Here is a 14660-nt window from a genome sequence, read left to right as displayed (position 1 = left end):
TACACGAACCCTAACTCCGACACTTACACACACTCACCTTTCCCACAGCCTAACCTGAAATCCCACAATATCGCACACTTACCTCACCGCTCCTAACGCCGTCACTGTCGCACACTTACCGAGTCGCGATCGCACATTACCCTTGTCGGTCTTTCCGCTGTTGGCAAATCACCCTGTCGGTAAACTTACCTGTCGGTCGTTTGGTCTTCGTTTTCCACGTGTCGGGGAATCGTCGGTTCGGTCTTTAGAAGTAGACCCAGATACATAGATAGCTAGATAGATAGATTGGTATTTTTACTAATACTTTGTTAATCAGATTAGTGTCACTAAGATAGTAGCTTCTTTTCAGGGAATCCCTATGGTGAAATTTGACCAAGACACTAAAGAACGCCCCCTGTTCTTTTTGATTGGTGTCATGGGATTGTTTACATCTACATATGCTACCACAAACTTAAGTAGAGGGGACCTCAGTGCAACATCTCATTCAAAGAACATTGCATTCAGGAGTGCAGCAATTCAATTACCTGGAATGGGAATATACCTTACTGCCTTCTGGTTTTCCTGCACCAAAGTGATGTGTGGCACATGTTGTGCCACTGACAGTGATACACAGATATATACAGAGACAGGTAGACAAGATACAAAGAAATAAATACACACACACACACACACACACACACACACACACACACACACACACACACATATATACAGGGAACAGATCAGATTGCCAAAGGTATTTTCGAAGAATGTGAAATAATTGAATAATTAAAGTATGTTCACAGAAACTACATCCATTGACAGTGGAGTTTGTCTGTTTCTCTGCTGTTCTGTGACCCCAGAGTTGAAATATATGGTTGGGGGTGTGAAGAGTGCTGGGGGGCTTACCTCCTATAAAAAATGCTTACCTTGGATGTTCACTAAAGGTAGTTTTGGCAAATATTTTGCCACATTGTTTATATTTGTTAAAACTACCTTCATCAAGCCTACATGAATCATTAATGAGAGGCATTATATTTGTTAAAACTACCTTCATCAAGCCTACATGAATCATTAATGAGAGGCACCTTACTGTGTGTGTATATATATATATATACACATATATATATATATATATATATATATATATATATATATATATATATATTTATATATATGATAGGTGATGGATATAGGTAGCTACAGATATAGATATACATGTATTTCAGTACTACAGAACATTGCTTCCCTGTAAGGTGTCATTCATTAAGTGTTTCAAACACTACTATGTGCATAATACAGTGTCTCCTTTCAACAACAATAATAACAAACAGTGTAGCAAATTTAGTATATCAGGCAAAATAAGAGTAATGATGCTGAAAATGCCCTCAAATAAAATTGGTACCAGTAGTAATGGTAGAACTCTGTGGTTATACTAAAACAATGGTAAGATTCTTATATGTTCAAATAAACAGAATACGTCATGAATTGGAGTTTATTGCCCTATTGCATGAAGAATATATCCTACCATGGTCCAAAAAAAATGCAAACCTTTTACACTGCTTCAATGCACGTGCCTCAAACTCACAGCATAAATACATATTTAAGATTACCATATTGTCACTGAAATTTTCAAGCAAGTGTTTATTATGCCTATAAAACATACTCAGCTTTTGGACTACACTCTGACCTACCAAAGGAGCACTTTCAGTAAGTTCCTGCTACTTTCCTTTTCTACAATATTAGGAGTTGTGGGACTGCAATCCTCCATAGTGAGATGTAGGCCATGGAAGCTGCAAGATTTTATGTTATAAAATTTCAAAGATTATAGCAAGCCATGTAAACCAATATGGCTGCATCTAACGAATGTTCCTAAATGGCTGTTTGTATTCATTGTGGCTGTGGCCAAATCATGGATAAAATTATCTCTCATCTACAGACCTCATAGAAGTACTTGTGAAATACATTGAGCATATCTGAGCAGGTCAATAACCCCTGCAAGGACATTGAAGAAAGCGGAATGCTATTGCAGCCTGTAGATGCTTAAATATACTGCTGACATTGTTAGGAAACACGCATCTAGTGTATAAGTTCCATGCCAGTATTCACACCATGACACCATCATGCCATATAACCAGTACCGGTGCTAGATAATGGTGTCTCCATAACAGATTGTGCTAACAAGATATCCAGTGTTGTACTTGTACATAATTTGCAAAAAAAAGATAAAGATCCTTGAAAATGGAGAGTCACCATAATGCCTTGAAAACTGACCTAGTGAATGGCCATGGCTTCCAGAGACACTGTCTTTGGAAGGGGTCACTGCTGGGGCAGCAAAGAAAGTAAAATATTTTTGTATATGTTGCTTAGAATACACAACAAGGACCTGCTTGGTCACTGTTATCAGGGTACCCTATATAAAATACGTGCCTTGCACAGTCATGTTATGGCAGTATTTGATGTCACCGGTAAACCTGTCTCTGGTGAGCAGTGTTAGCACCACTACACTGAGCTAAAGTGCCATCTTGACTTTCTATGCCAAAGGGAAGAAGAGGCCAAAGCAATGTCCCTAAGACATATTGTAAGCACCTGTAATAGTTAACTACTGCTTGAATTGTATTCTAATTTAAATATTCTGCTTTTGGCTATATTATTTGTAGATGTAATTATAGCTTTATCAATATTCCTTTGGTTTTTTATCTTGGAAAAATGCTATGGATGTTTCCTTTGAAGGAATTTCAAATCAGGAAATAATGCCAAAATTCTACAGGAAGCATATAGCCTCTAACATACCACTACATATGACAAGCTGCCATCCATTACACAAAAAATTGCCATTACCTCAGAGTGAGCTACTTAATGTAAGGAGAATTTGTAGTTCTGTAATTTTTTTTACAAAATACAAAAGTAGTGACGCAAGCTTATATGAATTCAAGATACAGCATAGAAGGAGTTATAGAGGCAGGTTATAAGATATTGAGTTTAAACAGGGATTCATTACTACAACAATCAACTGTGTCAGTAAATTCTGTAATTGTAATTCAGTTAAAAATTATAAACGTGGAAATAATCCTAAATAATTTTTTACAGAGTTTATTCATTTTTTGTATATTATGATACATCACATAAGTATTGGAAATATATTACTGATAATGCATATTTAAGTAATATGCTTAGCAGGGGCTTTTCAGTCTCCTGCAAGATAGAACAATATATTAAAGATTATTAGTAAAACACAACCTTCTATAAATACACCCTTGGGTATTGGTGGAGAATGGAGAGGCTTTTCAAGTGAGAAGGAGAGTATGGCTGTTTTCTTGCAATAATTTTGATTACATTTAGTCCTCACTTGCTGATATATTTTCCTATTAGAACATTGAAAGCTTAAAATAGTGAATGAACTAAAGGTCAGAAATGCCACTCCGATCTACTTTTTGTGAGATCACAATACAGTGAGGATTGGAATATCTGCCCTCTCCTCACTGTAGTGCGATCTCAGAGTTGGTAAATATATTTAGTGGGGAGTGTGGGGGATGCAGCCCCCACAATAGCATGTCCAAGGTCCTGCATTTTTGACATTTAAGTCATTCACGTTTTTGGATATTCATTTATGTAATATAGACCCTTTGCACACAACCATAGTGAGATCCAGTCAAGTTGTTACTGCTGAGCATCAGCATTGCCTGTTATATAGTCAGACTGTGCATGCATTACATAAATATGAATTTCATTAGCATAACAAGTAGCCTTTACATTGACAGATGTCACATGACAACTAATTATAATATTATACTGAGGTTATATGTGTTACAATGGAAATACAAAGCAAATCAATGGTACCAGTGCTCTTCACACAACAAACAGGAAGGACACCAGACACAGATATTATATTCCCTGGCATGTTTCCATTGTGAAGTAGGCCTACCTGTAACAGTAGCCTGATAGATAGAGGAATGCCTTGACAGATATAGCACCATGCAGTAACTCAACACAATGATTAATACAGGGGTTTAGGTATGTATTTTCTTCAGTTGTTGGGGAAAATGTCTTTGTATTGTGGAGGAACGAAAGGAGATTGTGGAGAGCTAACCTAAGATGGACAGCTCACCTGTGTTATCCATGTATTTCAGTTTTAATGGACAATGTGTCTGAGGTGCATGTCACTGTTAAATTGTGGAGCAGCATTTTTCTTTTTTAGTGGTACGTATGTTGTATGTTACTTGAAGGTTCCATGGATACAGCACTGCACACAGTAGCACTACAAATTTACCAACATGTCATACAACATACCAGCATACACACAGTAGACAATGCTAGTGGTGTTACTACTAACCTGCCTGCACATCTTAGCATAGGGCTGTAGTAGTACAATTGTAGGCAACAGCTTGAAATAGGGAACTGCATAGTATCTCACACCTCACAACCCTCTCCAACCGCTTACTCCACTCTTTTCTTTTCTTTTTCCCTCTACCTTATCCGCTTTCTCTCTGCAGACCTTTCCTTTACCTCTTTCTCCTTCTGACATACTCGTCTAAGCTACCCAAAGACACCCTACCATGCACTCTTCTTATAATCTCCTTTTCTCTCCATCTTTCTTCCTTCTATAACCATAATATGAACACCCACTCTCATACTAAGACATCACGCAATTTCCTCTCACTGTCTCTAATCATGTAATCTCTAATATCTCTTTTAAATATCTTATTAGAATTGTCTTGGGTCTCATTTATCACATACTAATCTGTGTAAAAAATAATATGACTCATTTTTTTCAAATATTTTCTTCAATTCATGTTACTGTTTTTCATTGCACTCTTATATAAACATATGCTCTATGTTTTTTTCTCATTTCAGTGTTGTTTCACTCCTATGCTTCATAATGTTACATAACACTTTGTGATATAAAATATATGTACTTGATTTTTAAAAGATTGTGATTGTGCAGGTTTTCTTCCCTGGCCTCCACTGAAAATGGGCACTTTTTGGCCCAGTCAGACTTTCCCAGTAAACAAATGTCAAATAAATAAATAAACAAATAAATAAAATCTAGTAATTGCCTGTTGTATATGCATGTATGCTATATTATGTTATAAGTGATATGTGTATATGTATGAGTAATTCCTGTTTTTCCTTTCTCTCTCTCTCTCTCTCCCCCCACCTTCATCATTTTGTTGCCATCCTTTGTTTTATTTATTTTTGCAACCTTTTAATTTTTTCTTCTCCTGTTGTTTTGTTTTTGTCCATGTATGGTCCGTTTCTACAGTGCCTGCCATTCTTGTACCAGTGGCAAAGACCTGGTTACCATACCTCCACTGGCCATAGCCCTTCTCTGCCTCCTCTTTACCTGGCTCCAGACTTGCCACTCACTTGGGTACACAGGAGAGGCAGACAGGGGGCCACACCTGTGGCCTCTGGTGGTTGCTCACCAGAGGGGAAGACAATTTTTCCCTCCAGTAGTACTTCCAGGGGTGCACAATATGTCAACCACAAGAAGCTGAAAGAGGTAGTGAGGGCATGATAGATCAGTGTGTGGAAACACACATCATCCACCTAGAAAGGCTTCTTGTGTGGTTTATAAAGTCACACCACTAACTGTGCCTGTCTTCACCATTTCAGGCAGGCCCCAGTGGAGATGGCAGTCAAGATATTAATTGACCACTCCTTGAGTATTGCACAGTCTGTGGTATACAGATGGATATGCCCACACTATTCCAGTAATAGTATTCCTCTCCTTTCCTTTCCTTTCCATGTCAACTCCCACCACTTTTTGTCCTCTAGTTCATTCAACTCCACTATTACCCTTTTGTCTGTGTATCTATAATTCCCTTTCCCCTTCCAAAGTGTGCCAGCAGCTCCCCTATTTGTCTTTATAACTGTTTTATGATTGTGTACTACTGTTTGCAGACCCCATCATCTTACCTCCCCATGCATTTCCCTTAAATCTGTCCCCATCTTTCATTATCTAAAAAAATGAGTATCTAGCTCTAACAAAAATATACATATACAGTGCCTGTCAACCAGTTATTGCAGAGGTTAAGGTTGCAAGCTTTAGTTCCTGTACATAGGTTCATAGCTACATACTAAGCTGATGACTACCAGGGCCTTTATAAGCTTAGCTGTGCAATTCAACCCAACTGTGTCTATGTATCATGAACATTTTTAGGAAGGGTACATTAGTTAAGAAGCATGTACAGGTTATATTGAAGTGCCTAGTTTGGGCACTACTGTCTGCCTCTGTCTGTCAGGGGCATGGGGGTTAGACCAGGTGTGAATTTCTGTTTTCCTATCCATTTGTCAAGGTTACAGTGAAATAGGTTTAGCAATGGACTCTGCTTCACATGGATGTGAAGCCTGTTCTATAGCATGTGGATCCTCTGAGAAATGTATCTGTTTTGCCAACATGTCTTATTTATGTAAAAAGCAAAACTTAAGTAATTGGTCTAGTGGTTCTGATGCTGATAATGTTGTGACTGTGCAAAAGATCTATCGGAGCTGGCTCCAAGGATGCCTTATATGCCAGGCATACATCACCTATTAGTAACCTGTTGTAAGAGACAGAATGTAGAGATACGACTTTAAGGTGATATGTATAGGACAATGTGTCTATAGCCTGGATTTTCTTGGTAAGGAACCTTTGTGGACACTCCAGCTGTTGCATATGTTTGGTCAGGTACATATGAAATGGGGCATTATACTCAATGGTGGGTCTGATAATGGCCAAATTAAGTGCCACTGTGACTTACCTGTACCTGAATGTCATGCCCTTACTTATGATTTGGGCTGCATAGAATGATTTTCTTACTACCTTGGACACGTTGGTCAAAGGCCAGATTACTGTCTGCGTATATTCTCAGATCACTGACTACTGGGTCAACTCTTAGGGGTGTCTTATTGATGGCGTAATTAACCTGGGTAGCAGTTTTCCCAAAAAGGCACTATAATCCATTTCTTGACATTGAGATTTAGTCTATGATTTTGGTACTAGCCATTTGTCTGTGTTAGACTACAATGTAAGATGTTTGCATCATAGGGGGAATTTATGATAGCCCCAAATGTGCAGTCATCTGTGAAATTGGTCAGCCAAGACCTCTTGACATTAGCCCTTACCTGGAAAAGTAGATGCTAATTAGGAATGTTCTCAACATGGAGTTATAAAGTACCCCACTGGTAACTGCTCTCTTAGTGGAGGTGGTTTCACCAGTGTTGGCTTCCTGAGTCCTGTCCATGAGCCAACTGGGGGAGTTTATGTCAAGTTTGGTTACCAGAGTGGGGCATTGTATCAATCACTTTAGCCAGGTCCAGGTAAGTGGTATGCACCATTTTGTCCTCATTCATTGCCTTGTTGATCTTCTCAAAGAAGTCCACCAGTTTAGTAGGGATGAGCTTCCCATAACAAAGCCAAACTGTGTTGGGTCCAGTGTCTGAAGGTTGCTATGTCTTTGTTGATCATTTCCATGATAAGTCATTCCATGGCTTTGTTTATTAGACTAGTCACAATAATAGGTCTGTAGTTTCCTGGGTCAGTTTCCTGGCCTTTGTGAAGCAGGATAACCATTGAAGTCCTCTATTTTTATGGTAGAAAGCCTGTTTTGATGCTGTAGTCGAAAAGTGACTCAAGTGGTCCTGAAAGGTCATGTTTCAAGCTATTTAAGTGGCATCCTGGGATATTGTCAGTGGCCCACTGAGGCTGTGGTTTTGGACTTAGGTAGCGCCACCAAGACCTTCACCTTGTTAACAGTCTGGGGGGATTATGTTAGATTATAGGTATGTACTAGGCTAATGACCACAATGACCTTTTTAAGCCTAGCCATGTATCCCAAATCTCTGACAAGTTCTGGTACCCTAAGTGTAACAAGGGGCTTGGAAGATAAAACATTTACTTGCAGAGGTGTGGGAGATGAAGCATTTACAGGCTGCCTGTGTTCATTATTAACAGTGGTGCCAGACCAGGGATGAATTTCCTGTTCCCAATCCAAATGTCCAATTTATAATTGAATTGGGTTGGGGAGGAATTCTACTTCACATAGATGGGGAGCCTGTTCCAGAGAAGGGGTAGTCTCTGGGATGCATACCTGCCCCTCCAGGAGGTCTTATTTATATCACAGGCAAGGTTTGGGTCTTTAGAATGGGTAATTCTGCTGCTGTTTGTTTTGTAGATATGCAGAAGGTTCATCAAGGTGGAGTCTGACAATGCCTTGCATTCCAGGCATAGATCTCCACTCAGTTGTCTGTAGGAGACAGAATACAGGAATAGGGCCTTGAGGTGGTCTGTGGTGGACATGTTTTATGCCCTGTATTCTTTTAGTGAGACACCTCTGTGGCCATTCTAATTGTTGAATGTGATTGGTTAGGTAGATAACAAAGGGGCATTGTGCTCAATGATAGGTCTGATGAATGCTGAATGCAGTGAAACAGTAACTTCCTTGGACCTAGATGCAATACTTTTGTTTATAAGTTGCACACCATAGAATTATTTGCTCACTGCTGTAGACACACGATGGTCAAAGATTAGATTACTGTCTATTTATATCCCCAAACCCATCACTACTGGGATAGCTCTTAGGAGTTTGTTGTCAATATGATATTTGCAATGGGTGGATGACTTCCTGAAGCATACTATTATACATTTCTTGGCATTTAATTTTGGTCCATGGCTCTGACACATGTTATTTGTCTGTGTCAGCCCTTCCTGGAGAATATTTGAGTCAGTGGGTCAACAATATCATTGCTCCTAATTTGCAGTCATCTGCACATTTAGTCCACCACAGGCAATTGACATTGGCCTTTACTTCAGAGAAGTAAATGTCAAAAAGAAGCAGTCCCAGGACAGATCCCTGAGAGGCTCCACTTGTGACTGGCCTCTTTGTAGAGGTAGACTCCCCAGTTCTAAATTCCTGGGTCCTGTCTGTGAGCCATCCTGCTATCAGCTGCATGACATAAGTGTTTATAACTAATCTCTTAAGTTTGTCAACAATGTTTGAGTGGGGTACTGTCTAAAATGCCTTAGTCAGGTCAACTGTTTTGCCCTCATCCATTGCTTTGGTGACCTTCTCAAAAAAGTTTACTGATTGAGTAGGCATGACCTGCCCTTGACAAAACCAAATTGGGCCGAGTCCACTGTCTGGAGGTTTCCTATGTCATTTCTGATCATTTCCATGGCTTTGCCTATGAGACTAGTGATACTTATGTTTCTGTAGTTTCCAGTCTCTGTAGATGGTCTACCTTTCTGCAGAGGGATGACTGTTGCTGTTCTCCATTTCTGGGGCATGAAGCCAGTTTGGCTCTACAGTTGAATAGCAATTCCAGAAGGCCAGATAGATCATGTTTCATGCTATTTTGAAGGCATTCTGGGATGCTGCCTGGGCCCATTGATGCAGTGGTCTTGGCCTTAGAGAGAGCATTAAGGACCTCTTCCCTAGTGACAGTAGGGGAGTTATATTTGATGGTGTTTCCTGAGGGGAAGCTGAGGGGAGGAGAGGGTTAAAGTTGGAACTGAATTTGTTGGCCAGTAAATTTGCTATATCTTCTGGGATCAGTATAGGTGGCTCCATTAACAATGATTTTCACACACAATTGTGTATTGCCGTTTAAGCTGCAGACATAGCTAAAGAATGCCTTGTGGCTGTCCTTGGCCAGAGAGGCCAAGTTTACCTCAAATTCAGCTTTGGCAGACTTTATTTGTCCTCTGAGTTATTTCTTTAGTTTGATGAGAGTGCTTTTATCCTGCTATGTACTACACCTACTAATTTTTGCCATGAGTTTCTTCCTTCTGTTATACAGCGTATTGATGTTGTGATTCCATCAGGGTGGCTTGTGTTTTGAATTAGTTCTGTTCTTCTTTTTCCTGGTGGGTGCATTTGCCTTTTTGCAGCTATTAAAATGCGTGAGTAAGGTTCCTTTGGCCAGTTCCACATAGGCAGCAGTGTTCTCAGGATTTATGGGGGCTTAAAATTTCAATCGGTTATCACTTTTTCATGGAGGAAGGCAGGGTGGGAGTGGGGTTCTGAAGTTTGAGCTGAATTTGTCAGCCAGCAAATTCGCTGAGTCACTCTGCTCAGTGAAGGTGGCAACACTGACCACCAGTTTGGCTCACTGATGAATGCTGTCTTGGACGTTTCAGAAATAGCTGTAGAAGGCCTTGTGGTTGTATTTAGTCTGTTAGGCTATCTTGACCTTGTCATTGGCCTTATTGCATTGAATTATTCCTCTGTTTGGTATAATTAGAGAACGTCTATCATTATGGGAGTTGGTCTTCCTGATATTAGTGTCCAAAAAGAGAAAGAACCAGCATACTGTGTGTTGTTAACTTTTATTAAAATAAAAACAGACCGGTTTCGGCCGGAATCATTTCACAGCCTTCTTCAGTGCAAATAGAAAAGAAAAAATGATATTCAATTCAGTAATATATACAATAGTCTCAAATCTGATTGGTCCATCTTAGAATTGTTCATTTAGACCAGGTGGGAATAGCCCACCCAGTTTCACAATCCACTTTTTTTCTTTATTATTTAAAATGGAGTGCCATCCAATTTTATTGGATCTGTTGCCCTTCATAATATCAATAACCAAAAAAGCAAATCTGGCAGTGGGATGTATAAGTTGATGTTTGTAGAGTGCACTGGAAAACTTTTTATTTTTAATATTGCTAATATCTTCTGATATCCATATTCTAAAAGGACGGGATGTCTGACCTATGTAAAAAGCACCACAAGAACATGTGGCTTGATATATCAACCAGTCAGTACTACAATTTGCAAAAAAAATTATATCATACACTGCTGAACTGTTTCGACTAGAAAAATGTTTAGACTTGACAACCTTGTCACAGTGTGTGCAGTGTCCACAAGGACAACCAACTAATGGATCCCCCCCTGATAGTAAGTTGTGTAAATTGAGAAGATTTATTAATGGATCCATGTTTATAACGATTGAAACAAGAACCCAGATTTTTGCCCTTACGATATGAAAATAGACATCTATCAGGTATGATTTGAGATAATTCATCATCATACTGTAATATATTCCAATGCCTATTTACACTTTCCATTAATTTCACTATGTTCCTGGCATATGTTGTGACTAACCTGATGGGTTGTGTTGTTGCAACATTATGGTCCCTATAACTCAAAATTTCTTCTCTTTTGGTCAAATTGACCAGATTGCTTGCCTGTACCACATAACCCATACCATATCCCCTGCCTTTGAATCTTCTGGTAAGGTCTTGCCTATGGCTCTGGAAAGAAGAATCGTCAGAACAGATGCATTTTGTTCTGATAAACTGTGATTTTGGAATATTGCGGGCTATGTGTGGAGGATGGAAACTAGATGCATGTAGAATGGTATTATATTGGGGATATTTTCTGAATACTTCAGTACTCAGTGTATGATCTGATGATCTGCTGATGTTAACATCTAAAAATGTAATGTTATTTCGACCATAATGAATGGTAAATTGTAGTCCCCAAAGATTCTGATTTAAATAGGATACAAAAGCATGCAATGTATCCACCTCACCTCTCCATACCATCCAACAATCATCTAGATAACGCCTCCAGATGTCTATGTGTTCCAAAAAGATGTTCTTGGATTGGTCATAAATTAAATGTTTTTCCAGAAAAGCCATAAACAAATCCGCATGGATGGGGGCAAAAGAAGCCCCCATTGCTGTACCTTTGGTTTGTAAATAGCAGGTATCTTGATAGAAAAATACATTACTACTGAGTACATAGCCTGCTAACTGTACTAAAAATTAGTTGAAATCAGAATCATATAAATTGGCCACCTCTAGCCAATATTCAAGTGCCTCTAAACCAGATTCATGTGGAATATTGGTATATAAGGCGTAAACATCAAATGTGCACATCAGCCAACCAGGTTCTAATTGACTATCTGAAATTATTTGCAGGAAGTTGGTAGTATCCTGTAATTGAGACCGAACCAAGCTTAAAAGCGGCTTGAGATGTTTAGTCAGGTAAAGAGATAAAGGTTCAGTAATGTAACCTTTACCTGAAACAATTGGTCTCCCCGGTGGATGTATGGGATCCTTGTGAATTTTTGGCAAAAAGTAAATATATTGATTTGCCGGGTCATGAACCATTAATTGGTGCAAGGTGTCATCCGTAATAATTGCCTTGTCCCTAGACTGAGTTAAGAAATCATCAATTGATTTTTTAAAATGGTAAATGGGATTGATAGGCATCTCAAAATAATATCTAGCATCAGACAGTTGCCTCTTGGCTTCCTGATCATACTCATTCCAATTCAGTGTAACAACAGCTCCACCCTTGTCAGCTGAAATGATAACAATATTTTTGTTATTTTGAAGTTCCAGAATAGCCTGTTTTTCTGTATGGTTTACATTATTTGATTTATATTGAATCTCCGCCTTGGAAAAATGCAGATCTTTGAGAACGCTATTCTGGAACTGATGTACCAAAGAGTGCATAGGTGGAGTAAAAGATGATTTATGATAAATAAGCTTATCATTATTGTTATATGCATCATCATTGCCAAAAAACAGTCTTAAATTCAATGTTCTACAAAAAGACATGAGATCTTGAGCAAACACTTCTTCAGACACCATGAAACCTGGAATGAAAGTCAAACCTTTATTGAGTATCGACAATTGGACTGGAGTTAGTGTAAAGTCAGATAGATTTAAAACATTGATATTAGAATCTTCTACTAGTTCTGAATTACCATTTTCAACAAGCTGTGTATGTTATCTATGCCTCCTATGTTTCCGTCCCCCCGCTGGTACCTGGGCCTAAAGGGACAGATGTTATAGTCCTTTTTGGTGATGGTGAACTTGGTATTGATTGGAATTCATTGTCTGTGCATGAGGAAATGTCCTCAGTGGAGGACCCAGTATCATGTCCAGATTTTCTCAATATAGAACGAGGTCTTTTTCTTTTAGGTGTCTTGGACAATGAGGGTGTGAATCTCACATGCTTGGAGTTATTTAAGAATGGATTGCCTTGTTGGTAATCACCCTGGTCATGCTTGAATTTTTTGATTTTTCTGTTTTTGAGTTGTTTTTCCAGATTATTCAAATCCATTGCCACTTTATTCAAATGTTGGCTGTAATAGGGTTCACTCTCAAAGGGTTTGATATCATTCACCATACTTGTTACTATGTCAATTTCTTTATCAATAATTCTATCATAATATTTGGATAGAGATTCAACAAAAGACATACTAGCTTGCTGCTGTATCCGAGCCCACTGATCACTAATTTCAGAATCTATTGTCCCCACATGGGGTTGTATACACACTCTCAGACCCCGAGGAGTTATGCCTTTGGCAATATATGTCTTGAACAGTTTTGAGTGCCAGATATTAGATCTGAGACTACGAAGTTGTTGAAATAGACCTTCAAAAGCCGAAATACAAGCAGATTCAGAATTGGGTATATCATCACTAATATTGCTGTTTTGAGGGGAAGATCCAAGACCAAATGCCCGAAGATCTTCCCTATCAGCAGATAAACCTGTTATCAAACTTGTGAGGTCCATACTGGAATTTGTGAATGTACCCAAATGACTATTGATAGAGTCAATCCTCAATTAAGTTACTGACAATAATAGCCACACCAACTACGTCAGTAAAAAATCTGATATATGTAACTATCCTGGGAGGGACAATAACAGCCCAAAATAAAAAGAAAAAATGAATATATCCTTCAAAACAAGCTGTGTCCCTACCTGCTGTAGCCCCTTTTATATTCTCACTTGGGTGCAATCAATGATATAGACCAATGGTTATGTTTCCATACCAGAGTATGAAACCATACAAAGGACATTCATGTAAAGAATAAAGAATACAGCAGCAAGTTTAGAATGCTCCAAAAATTGTTAAAAAATGTACCCAACCGGTGAATGTATCAAACAATAATATTATTTGGAATGACCTATATAACTTGATAACATGTAAATCCAAGCTGAGATATCAATGTTATACAGATTAAATATCAAAGAGGTAATCTAAAATGTACCCCAAAATGTTAGATTGTAATTCAAGCCAAAAATATATTTAAATTGAAAAAAGGTCAGTCAAATGTTCAATAGTTGAAAAAAACTCATACCCTTATGTGAACAAACAAAAAAGAAAAAAGTAGTATATGTGGAAACCCTGAAAATTCCGCATGGAATCATAGAGTGAAAATAAGTACAACATAGTTCTTGTCCTAAAATCCACATAAATGAAGCTCCACACAGTCAATAAATATTTTTTTTTCTGTTTATTGGCATTTATTGATTGTGTGGAGCTTCATTTATGTGGATTTTGGGACAAGAACTATGTTAACCACGAGCTGAGATGTCATTTTACAGTCTGATGCACAATAGGGACGCCATATCAACAGATTTTTTTCTCTACAACGAGGATTCCAAGATGGATTTGTTCAGTAATATGTGGAACTGTCAAACATTTAAAAAGTCGGGGATTTGGTGTGTTTAAATATTTTTGGTACAATTGTTCTGTCTTGCAACAAGTGTTCATGGTGTAAGTTATTATTTATTTTGCACTCAGCGATTTTATGTAGCATATTGTTTGGAATATTTGGGACGGTATCTTTTTTGAACACTCAAACAAAGACATTATTAACACACTTTTTCATAGTCCAATGTTTAATCTGGACAGCAACTTGACCTGCCTGCAGTTAGAATATCAAGGGGATTATC

The sequence above is a fragment of the Protopterus annectens genome, chromosome 1.part2, assembly GCF_019279795.1.
Source record: "Protopterus annectens isolate FY-2018-M chromosome 1.part2, PAN1.0, whole genome shotgun sequence".
In the NCBI taxonomy this organism is placed as follows: domain Eukaryota; kingdom Metazoa; phylum Chordata; order Ceratodontiformes; family Protopteridae; genus Protopterus; species Protopterus annectens.
This window is presented reverse-complemented; position numbering follows the sequence as displayed.